Genomic DNA, 11,461 nt, shown 5'->3' with positions numbered 1-11,461 from the left:
TGGTAAGCAGCAGCAGTGATATAACAACAACAAAAAAGCTGCCTGTCTGAAAGATGGAGGAAACCTTGGGAAATAAAGTAAAAATCCACTAGCGGGTTTGTTAGGCTTTAAGGCTCCTCTTATATAAAACTGAACTGTTAGACGACTAAAGACAAGAGTACATTGCAAATCGTCCTCACTCTGTTTATAATTCAACACAATATGTTTTTAATTGTGATATTGTTTAATGCAACTCAAGTTGGATTTAGAGCTGTGACATCATCGGTACAGGACTTCCTTAAATTTACCAGAATGTGTCATAAAGATAAACGCTGGTTGAGCTACTGTTGCATAACATCAAACCTGTTCAAATCTAGACTGGCAAAACCCAGAATGAACCCAAGTTTTATCGATAGACAAACTTTAGGAAAAACTTAAAAGTAAAAGCAAAAAGCCACAGGCCACTGCTCCGTTAAATACTTCTTTGCTTTCATCAATCTCAATTAAGCTTAAATCACATTCTGAATATCTTGCCAACCAGGGGCCGCTAAAGACTGAGCGGTGTGCTCCACAGTCTAATGGTGAACTTAATACCCCGCTTATCTCTAGCGAGCTTGGTACTATATTTCCTGGCAAAAATCCTTCTTTCACTGATGGGTTTCGGATTTGTGTTTTATATTAAATAGGGCTATTACTTCTGATTAGCAAAATCATTGAGATTGGGGATTTAATAATAAATAATTCCTGCTGCTGGGTTTAATTAACTCCACAGACCACTTAGTCTAGTAGCAGCACTGGATTGAAGTTCAAAATAAGACAAAAGATGCAAAACAGCACGACAATACCACATACTGCTGCTGACGTTCATTAGCAAGTTGGTTCATGAGTCATGAGAGGCCAAAAAGGTTTGAAGAATGAGAAGGACGAACAAAAGGATCAGCCAGTGATATTTATGACTGGATGTGCATCTCTATTAAGTCTGATGCTTTCATGTGGCTCCTTGCTGTATAGGAAACAATGTAACGTAGAACAAAGTGCCCTTTTATTTCCCCCCAGAGCCACGTTTGTGTAAAGCGATTGACGTTCTTCAGAATTGGCCGACGCCTACTCAGCACGCATAGCTTTTCATGACACACTTTTAGATGCTCGCTGAGTCAGTGTGGGTTTAATAGCAAAGCAGTCATTCACCATCTTATCTCTGTCATCATATTCCCACCATATTTGTATGTAGACATTCAGGGAATGGACTGAGGGAAGGAAGGAAGTTCAACCCACATGAGCATGTGGTTTTGACTGAACCAGACAAGACCCTGCAGATAATTCTGGAGTCCCATGTAGAGTGGGATTTAAAATATCCGATATAGGCCAGATTCAGCCAACAGAGGCCATGAGATCATGGTAGAAATTCTTGGAAACCAGAATGGGAAGAATGCTGCTGCAAACAGCTGACTAACTTCCTGGTTTCTTTGTACATCATGTACCCAAATCGAGGTCAGAAAAAGTAGACTTTCTTCTAAAATATGGTAACGAAATAAGTGAGGAGAATGAGTTAACATCGCTCGTCTTGATTAGCACACCGCAGAGACAAGCCGAGTGTTTGGCCACCCACATGATGAGTTCAACCAAGACACCATGACTCCAAACAGAAGGCGCACGAGATGCATCACTGCCTCATTTCAGAGACACCACAGTCGCCTCTGGGGAACCAAGACAAGGTGAAGGAAGTCGCCAGGTAGTGAGGAGACAGCACCATCCATCCTGCAGTCCCGGGGGGATGTGCAGCGGGGGTGGCTGCTGGAGCAGGACACCACCTGATGGGTTCTCTGATCCGCCTCAGGGAGCTGCAGCATGGAGCGACTTAGGAGAGGACGGCCTTCCTCTCATTTTACATCCATCATCCATGTTTTGCTCCGTATGAATAAAGATGATTTAGTTTGTTTTAAAGTGTATTCTTGTTCTACATCGCTCATTTTTGTTGACCATTGTGATGATTTCTGCCCTGTATTATACACATCAAAAAGGCAGTTACAAGAAGTCATATGTATAAATGCTGTTAATGCTGTTTCAGTACATTATTTTTTCTGTCATTTTAATTATTTAAGATTTCAATATGATAAAAACGACTTGTATAAGTTGAATACATTCTACTAAATCAACTCATATATGTATTAATGGCATATTAAAAGATACCCATCTCATAATTGTATTGATAAACATAAAATGAATAGCATAATCGCTAAAATAATTTATTACATATTGTAACCGATGATGAAAACAGTTGTTAGAGGCAGCCCTGAAATGTTAAATGGACTGTACTTATTAAGTGTCTTATCAGGTCCTTTCGACCCCTCAAAGCGCTCTACAGGCTACGAGACTGTCATCCTTTCACACTGCATTCATGCAGAAAAGTACCACTTGCCTAGGGAAGCTAACATTCATACACACTCGGCCATGACATCGGGAGCAACTTAGGGTTAAGTATCTTGCCCAAGGGTACAACAACAGCATGGGCTGGGATTGAAGTCACGACCTTCTGGTTGGAAGACGACAGTGTTCCGTCGCAGCCACAGTCGCCCTGAAAGAGGCAACGCTTAAATATGGTTTGTGACAGAGCATTACAGCTGCTGGTGCTTTGGTGGAGACAGTTTTCAGTGGCTTTGGAGAAGGAATAATACTGTATGCAAAGTCTACAAGCTTTGAACTGCCACATGTTTTTCCTTCTAGCATTTACGGGAAAATATTGGAGGAACTTCACATGATGGAAGTCCTCCCGTGCGCTGAGGGATGAATGAACATACTGTACTCTCTCAGCAGTGATTCCCAGATATTACATTCTCTTAATCCTTAGTGTAAATATCTGAGGCTTTGTTTCCTAACACAGAATCAGAGAATAATCCCAGCTACTGAAGGTTATTATCACATGTGCTGTGTACCTGTCAGTGTCTCAGTATGGCTATACTCAAAGGCGCAGTGAAAAGTAAGCCGTTATAGAGAGGGGGAAGGAGAAAACATCAATTAAATAAAGGAGTTATATTTTCAAACATTCTCTCCCAAAGACATTAGTGTTGCACGTAAAAAAAGTGAAAGAATAAGATTTTTTAAATATACAATAAGTGTTGCTTAGGGTTGAAAACCCAGCATATTCTCACCCCCACACAGCCGACAAATCACAGCGTGAAGTAGGTGTGAACGGTTGGTTTTGGAAAGTAACAACCTACAAACTTTAGTGCATTGGTTATTTTCAAAGTCATGGGTTATATGACATTCTTTAAGCCAGATCAGTAGTACAGTATAATCAGATTCAAATGATTCATACTTCACTCCATCATGACCATCTGTGACCCAAAACAATACCAATGAATAAGTCATTAGCAGAATAAATCACAAGAAAAGTGAGGAACAGCCACATATACTGATTCAAACATAAAAAAGAATAATCTATTTTGTGTTGGGACTTCATAATCAACATTTAACATTTGGCGTATGCATCATATGTTTAATATCCTGAGAAATATGTGCATTTATGTTAATACAAATCTAATAATAGTGAGAATGGAAACTTGACTGAGTGCGGGAGAGGCGCACATAAGAGACTGGGCATAGTTTTGCAAAAGAAGAGGCGGTGTGTGCAGGGCATTGCCTTATTCTCCATTGGAAAATATCCACCTCTGTAGTCAGGGTGTGTGTGACATTATACAGATAATAATAGTGATTAACATGAGTTTTGTTTGTCTTTTATAGGTAGAAAAGCCTGGACCTGTACGATCATTAAAATAGATGAGTGAAAATTACAGATAATTACCAGGACACACCACATTTAAAACCAGACGCAGAGTACACAATATTTTGCAACATGCTGTTAAAGGTGAATTAAAACGACTGATGGTGCTGGTGCTTTTTAATAATTCTAGGTATGTTTGAGAATGGTTGAGAAAGCCTATGCTATAATGCACTCCCCTTCATGTTGTTTAACTCAAACAACTATAAACAGTATATATATATTGCAATAATGTTCCATACATACTGCAACCTTTTAAAATGAGGGTTAAATCAACATGTGTTTGGCAAATATGAAAACCAAGGAACAATGGAATATTTGGTCTGAAGGTGGCTAGCAAAGTAGAAAAAAAATCTATCTACTCTACAAACTGTAGAAAGGATTGATTTTAAGCATTGCAATTTGAGAATAATGTCTCTTAAACACATATTGAAGTTGCCCAACTTTTATAAACTTCAGGTTGCAGTCATGAGGAGCTGCTGACGGTTTAACCAGGGGGCCTTTCATCTTTAAACGTGAGAGAATGGTTGAGAGTTTATATTTAAGTCAAGTTGTTAAAGCAGAGCTGTCATCGAGCTGACTGCAGAGCTGCTCCAGCAACTTCAACGCATGTGTGTATGCAGGGAATTACAGACTACGCTATTTCCTTAGGGGTTTTTACCTGAAAAGACAAAGGAGTAGATGTCTTTGACGCACACAGATAACTGCCTTATACTTAAAGCAGCTTGTACTTTATCCACCTTTTCATTACCTTTCACTTGGCTGGTTATACCACTAAATGTCTTCCATGAGGTTGTTGCCAATGTTTTCGTTGTTGCTAAGATGTTCAGGTTTTCTCAACATGTTCCAGGTTACATCAGTAACAAAGCATCAGCCTGTATGAGCCAACACTTTAGCAGTCCATAGAAATACAATTTTAAAAAAGTTCAGTAAATGCCCAACATGAGAGAACCACTAAAAAAACGTATTTTCCTGAAACTGAATTAAGATTTTCTATGGCAGAAACCTGTTGTTGAATTTATCCAATGATCATACATCTGTCTGTCTATGAGCAATAACAAGCTCAGTATTTATGGAATCCTCTCCCAGTGGGACTAATGTATTTTCACAAAGAAAAGAGGTCATGATGTAACTTTCAAACCTTTTGCATGAAAGCCTGTAATAAACCAGTTTGCCTGCTGTTTTACATATTCAAAGGATAAGAAGAGCAGTGTTTTTGCATTTTTCGATTTGACATCTGTGCTTGGTGTTGCGTGATATCACCGGCCCACTGCAAAAAAAAAAGTTGAGAAAGATGTATTTTTTTAACACAATAAATTACAAAAAGTTTTAACTGATTTCTGGCAGATTCTGTAAATTCATATTCATCCAAAACAATACATAATTTAGAAAGCATAGTGAGGCTTATTCTTTCAAACTTACCTCCAAAACGAAGTACATAAGGTCACACATCCTATACTCTTCTCAATTCCATTCAATTTAAATGTCCTTATTAGCATGACTATAATGACATACAGTATTGCCAAAGCTTTGTTCAGGTCTGACATCAATACATAAATACACATTTAGAATTTGCTTCTGATTTCCTAAACCTTTTTTAAAAATTGCAACAATATGTTTTTTTCTTTACATTGACAAAATATATACTTTTTGAACTTGAACAATAAAATAATCTGAAATAAAAAAAAATTAAAAAACGCCTCACATACCTCCACATTCACACCCCCCCACTCCCCCGTCCCCGTCCCGTCCCTGGAGATCTGAGCTTTACACTCTGAGGCTGTCCACTTCCCTGCCTGCACACGCAGCTTATAGATTATTGCCTGCAAGCGTGTTCCTCTCTAAGCACACCCCACGCAGTCTCACGTGCACAGAGCGCCTGTCCTCTCCCCCCTCAGAGAGTCTTGGCATCACCACAATACTCCTTTCCTGCTATCATTACGCTCGGCTGTTGTTCTGTCCTCTCTAATCATTTTCAAATATTCTTCTCTTTCCTGTAACTCTCTCTTTTCTATTTTTGAATCGAGTGTGAGGACATCCAGACAACAATGCAGGCAGGATTAGGACTGAAGTGCACACCAGAGGCTGGCTCATGACACTGTGGCGTGCATTCCATAATCCGGGATTTTCTTTTTATTTGGTGGCATTTCCTGTCTTTATTTGTTTGTGTGGTTTGTTTGGCCCAAAGGGCTGGGCAACCAGATGTTGCCACCTGCTTAAAATTGTAGCCGCATTCAAATATGGATGGATATCGTTTTAAAATCTTCTATAATATTTTAGACCTGAATGCAGAACAATTTGTAATACTTTACTTTGAGGAATATTAACATGTCTTCTATTAAATTAGCTACTCATTTCCAAATGTTTCAAAAGTTAAAAAAGAAATAGACGTGTAATATCTCTGCCTTGCAAACTTACTGGGACACACAGATACAGACACAGATGCAGGAGAGTGAAAACAGGACAGCCGAGAGATGGAGAAACTGTGGAGTAATGGTTTGCTTGCACAATATGTTACATAACTACAATCACGTCAAGTTGGATTTACTTTAGAAGCAATTTGATGAAACAGGTTTTCCTATAAACACAGGTTAAGCAACAGTCATAAACAAAGGGAACCAAGTGAGAATACAAACTCTGGGGAGGCCAGTAGGGGTTATGGATGATTATACCTTGTTTTTATTGCTGGAGATTGACTAGATTTAGTTTCTTCAATTTGAACTCTTGCTTGATTTAAGTTAAGAGTGTTTGTAAATAACTAGTAACCATAACCTTTTCCTTCCCTGAAAAGTATTTTGCTCGATCTAGACGTTTTAAAATTGTGATTTTATCATTTGAAATGCACATGGGTTTGAACTGGAAGGTATGGTTTTAAGTTAATTTTTGACCTTATAGAAGTTTTAACCACATAGCAGGGGTTTTCCTCAGTGATACAGACTATTTTCAATATGTTTGAAATGAGTAAGAAGCGCTAAAAAAGTGCCAAATGGTTACAGCTAGTACTGTGTGTGATGTACTGAATGATGAAATGAAGCTGCAGCTCAAATTTGACAAACAGGCTGAAATCATCCACATTCCTGTTAGATTAAAAGGGATTCTTTTGCACTAGGAGGATGTTTGTCAGAAACCACACTCAATCATCACATCAGTAATCAGTCATGAAATATTCCTCATGGTAAATAAGAGTTTTTAACATGATTCAGGTCATCAAGGCTTCTGGAAATGAATAAAAACATCTCTGATAAGCAGGAGGAAGGAGGAGGAGAGGTTGGGGTCAGACAGAAGATCTGAAACTCATCACACTTTATTGAAGGCATGTTCATTTGAAACGATCTGGGTTTTTCCCACTGGATGGTTTGTTGAAAATATACATTTTGAAATTCAGCACTTATTCTCCTTTTTCTTTAGGATACATATGTGTGTGGTCCAAACTGTCAACGCTCAGGAGACACGTAAATAGACTGCACATAGACTGCAAATGAATCCAGAAAAAAATATTGCAAATGAAGTTGGAGAAGCTGGTGAGAGAGGAATAAATGGAAAATTGGAAAGGGAGCCTTGACAGCAGCTCTGTAATCCATCAGCCAACTTCCAAGGCAGACCCATAGTTATAAAAACCTCCTTTTTCTTTTCTTCTACAAGCCTGACCTTTTCCCAAAGTGTATGAAGACAACATGCAGCACACAGAGGCTAAAACAGGAGCTCAGTAACACGTTTGCATGTCTTTTCCCTAAGCCCTCATTTGCATTTACAAATTCAGCTGGATTTCGTGTCACTCTTGACAGGATGCAAATATACACACACACGAGACAAAGGATAAAAGGTAAACATGTAGAAATACTGTGTGCAGATTCATGTGGGAATTTGTGTCATCATTTGGCTACAAATCCCTCTCCAGATAGCGACAGCAGCAGTGGGATAAAAACACTCATGTGCGCCGGAGCAGTTGTTATGTAATTCCTCGTCTAACATCAGAGGTGGTTGTTTGATGTGACACTAAACACTCTCCCCTGCTGAGGAAATATTATAAGACTAACCGCTGTGCGATGTCAAAGAAAAAAACGTTTTAACAGAAAATGACAGTCTTTAAAAGAACAATCTTTAAAAATATAACATTATCTGTAATGGGTTGAATGTGAATGGCAGCAATAAATGCATACTGACAGAGCTGAAGTCCTGCAGTTTGCTTCTGTTACTCGTTGGGTAATCATAGACCTTGTAAATAGTTATCTTCTATGTATGTGTATATGTGTATGTTGCATGTTTGTATGTTCATAGGTTTTAAATGCATATATACACTGCTCGGCAAAAAAAAAGGTCACTAATATTCGCTGGATCGTTGATCACGGCACGCATTCGCTGTGGCATCATTTCCACAAGCTTCTGCAATGTCAGAACATTTATTTCTAACTTGCATTAATTTTTGGGGATCTTGTATTGATGACGGGAGATTCGGACCCCTGTGCAAAGTCTTCTCCAGCACATCCCAAAGTTTCTCAATCGGGTTCAGGTCTGGATTCTGTGGTGGCCAATCCATGTGTGAAAATTATGTCTCATGCTCCCTGAACCACTCTTTCACAATCTGAGCCCGATGGATCCTGGCATTGTCATCTTGGAACATGCCCGGGCCATCAGGGAAGAAAGAATCCATTGATGGAATAACCTGGTCCTTCAGTATATTCAGGTAGTCAGCTGACCTCATTCTTTGGGCACATTGCTGAACCTAGACCAGACCAACTGCAGCAACCCCAGATCATAGCACTGCCCCCCACAGGCTTATGACCTTTTCTTTGGCCGGGCAGAGTATCTTCATTTAATAATATGTTGGTGAATGTGTATGTTGATGAGGCTCACAGTGAATGTAGGGGGAATACTTTAGCCGTTTTTATCGCTTTTTTTCTGACTTTAATTTACTGTATTTCTTTTTTTTTTTGTGTCTTTGTACAAATAATCTCATTTATGCTAATACTTTCCCTTCTATTGCCTAATGATAGCATATAGCCATGGTATATGCACCTCTTTAAGTTGTAACCTAAAACCTTGAATATACACTGCAAAAACATTGTAAAAAGAGTTTTGATCAAACAGTTTTCTTCTATACTGCTTCTATAAGTTTGCATGTACTGTATTACAATATGAACCTAAGGGGATTTATTTAAAGTTAAACAGTGGAATTTGAAATGTCTTGCTTTCCATGAGTAGGTCACGCTAAATGTGTGTTGCACCATTTCATCAGCTGTCACAACATCAGATTTTCACTACTGGAATGATTTAGTGCATGATAACTCACCACAATGACATTATCACTAAGTAAATTGAAAAAAAACAAAACAATACTATCAGTAAATTCAATCTTTATCTTTGATTACTGTGGGTTTTTTGTGTATATGTGTGTGTTGTCTGACGGGAGGGAAAAAAAGAACTGGATTATTTACAGAATATTATAGGTATTAACATTTTACCAATATTTCCATTTTCTCTTTAATGACATATAAAGCCTACAGTAATTTCACTGATTGACAGGTGGCTGTAACGTCCCAAGAAACAGAACGACAAGCACAAAATGGGACTTCAGGACAAAATTGATAGGTAATAAATATAATTAATTAAAATACAAAAAAAAAAAACACTGAAAATGCTTTGAGGATGAAAGTGATTTTGTTGTTGAACCCAAGAATACACAAAATGAGTTTTGGTCAATAACAATGCATAAGCATAACTTAAGTTTAGGTACACACTGTAGCACCCAGCAATGTGAGTTTCATCTGAGCTCTCGAAGAAGGATTCAAAACTGTGGCAACAAATTAGACTGCATCATGGAAAACAATAAAACCCAACAGTACCGGTATTGTGTTTTGTTCCTAGGCTTGTTAAATAGCTGCAAAGCCATGTAATCCTGGAGGTGGTCATAACTTTTTGTACAACCTATCCACTGGGAATACAACCAACCAGGCCGTAACACACGGGCAAACACTGTCCTCTGGTTTCACAATCCAGATCCGTGCACACACACAGGCTCTTGTCTGGGCTGCAGCATCGTAATGAGTCCTGTTTTGTGCCGATACAGAAACAGTAACAAGATTCACGTGCATGCTTCTGTGATTAAAGACAGAGCCGACGGCAAAAAGAGAGCAAACATGGAAGAAAAAACAAGAGCCACTGAACATTTGATACTTCATATGTTTGGTTATGTAAAAACCTAAAAGGAAAACTAACACTGTTTCTTTATAATGAATTAAACCTGAGGCAACATTCAGTTAAACGCACCTTTAAGATGTGAGAGATGATGGATTTATTGATATGAAATATAGTATAACATGGCAACATGAGAGTTAGATTAGGCAGGCATATGAAATCTATGTGTGTGTGTGACTGGTAGAGTGGTGGAGAGGCCAGATGGCACGGCCCTAGGGCGAGAGAGAGAGAGAGAATTGTGATTTCACTTCATGCTGTTAACTTCTGTTATCGCTCATCAGATCGTCTTCTCTCCACATTCCCTCCACTTATGCGTAATTGGTACAGTATAATGTAAATGAACAAAGATGTTGATATTCCAAAAGTATCCAAACATTGTTGCCTGCACACCTAGGTCAAATGTAAGTGTGCTACCCATGTGTGAATGACAAAGCACCAGGGTGCCCTATCATGTCATTATAAGCTCTGGGATTCCCTTCTGTTGAAGATCAAATGACCAAACGGGCTTGGATTGTGGTCCAAAATGTATTGGAAACTCTATCAAAACAACAATACGACATAACACATCACGAAAACTAACTTGAAGCAATCATGAAATCAAAATACTGAAAGATATGTCCTTCAGTAAGTAATGAAAAACAAGACGTAATGCACAGACTTTGAGCAAGCAATCAAACGCAGTACATACTAGCCTCAAACACATCCATTAGCCTGTTATGCTAATACAGTTAAACCCACTGGATGACATGAGCTTAATTAATTAATAACACAAATAAGATCTCAACAATCATTGGATGGATTTATTTAATTTACCTTGGTAAATCCATCCATCTACCTTGGATGTATTCATTTATTTACCTGTGTTTAGTTTGAGGGTTGATATTTGTCAATGTTTTTGGTGCGTGTCTGTCACCGTTTGTCGTGGCTCAAAATGTAATATAGGTTTAAATCTCACGACAATAAACAATCTTTTTTTCCCAATGAGCAATCATTAAACCACAAGACTTTTCATGTTCGCATAATTACTGAGCTGTGTGGACAAAAACATCAATATCGACACAAACACACACACACCCTTGACAACCTTATTGTCTCCTAAACTGTTTTGTCATGATTGAAAGTCCTGGAAGCCGCAGCTCAGTCTCATGTCATGGTCCTATTTATTTCACTGAACTTGGGTAGATTCTACTTACCTCTCCCGATCTTGCAATAAAAAAAAAACATGCAAACTTCTCAGTATGCAATATTGGTGTGGTATTTAAGTACTACATATTTAAAATGTTATCCTGATCAGTAAATAACAAAATGCTGGTGAATTCAACTGCTGTAAGGAGATCAACAATCAGATGATAGTCCATACTGCAAGTCATACACTATGCCAGTTTAAAAAACATAGAGACACATCTGCTGAAGTAATTAGTGAATTGTCCTTGTGAAAATACTTAAAACTTTGCAGAATTTGAACTGACAAACAGAGTGCAGAACATGTCTGTTGGGACCACGCTAAAT

The sequence above is a fragment of the Eleginops maclovinus genome, chromosome 23 (genome assembly GCF_036324505.1).
Source record: "Eleginops maclovinus isolate JMC-PN-2008 ecotype Puerto Natales chromosome 23, JC_Emac_rtc_rv5, whole genome shotgun sequence".
NCBI classification, from domain to species: domain Eukaryota; kingdom Metazoa; phylum Chordata; class Actinopteri; order Perciformes; family Eleginopidae; genus Eleginops; species Eleginops maclovinus.
Note: the sequence above shows the minus strand (reverse complement) of the source record.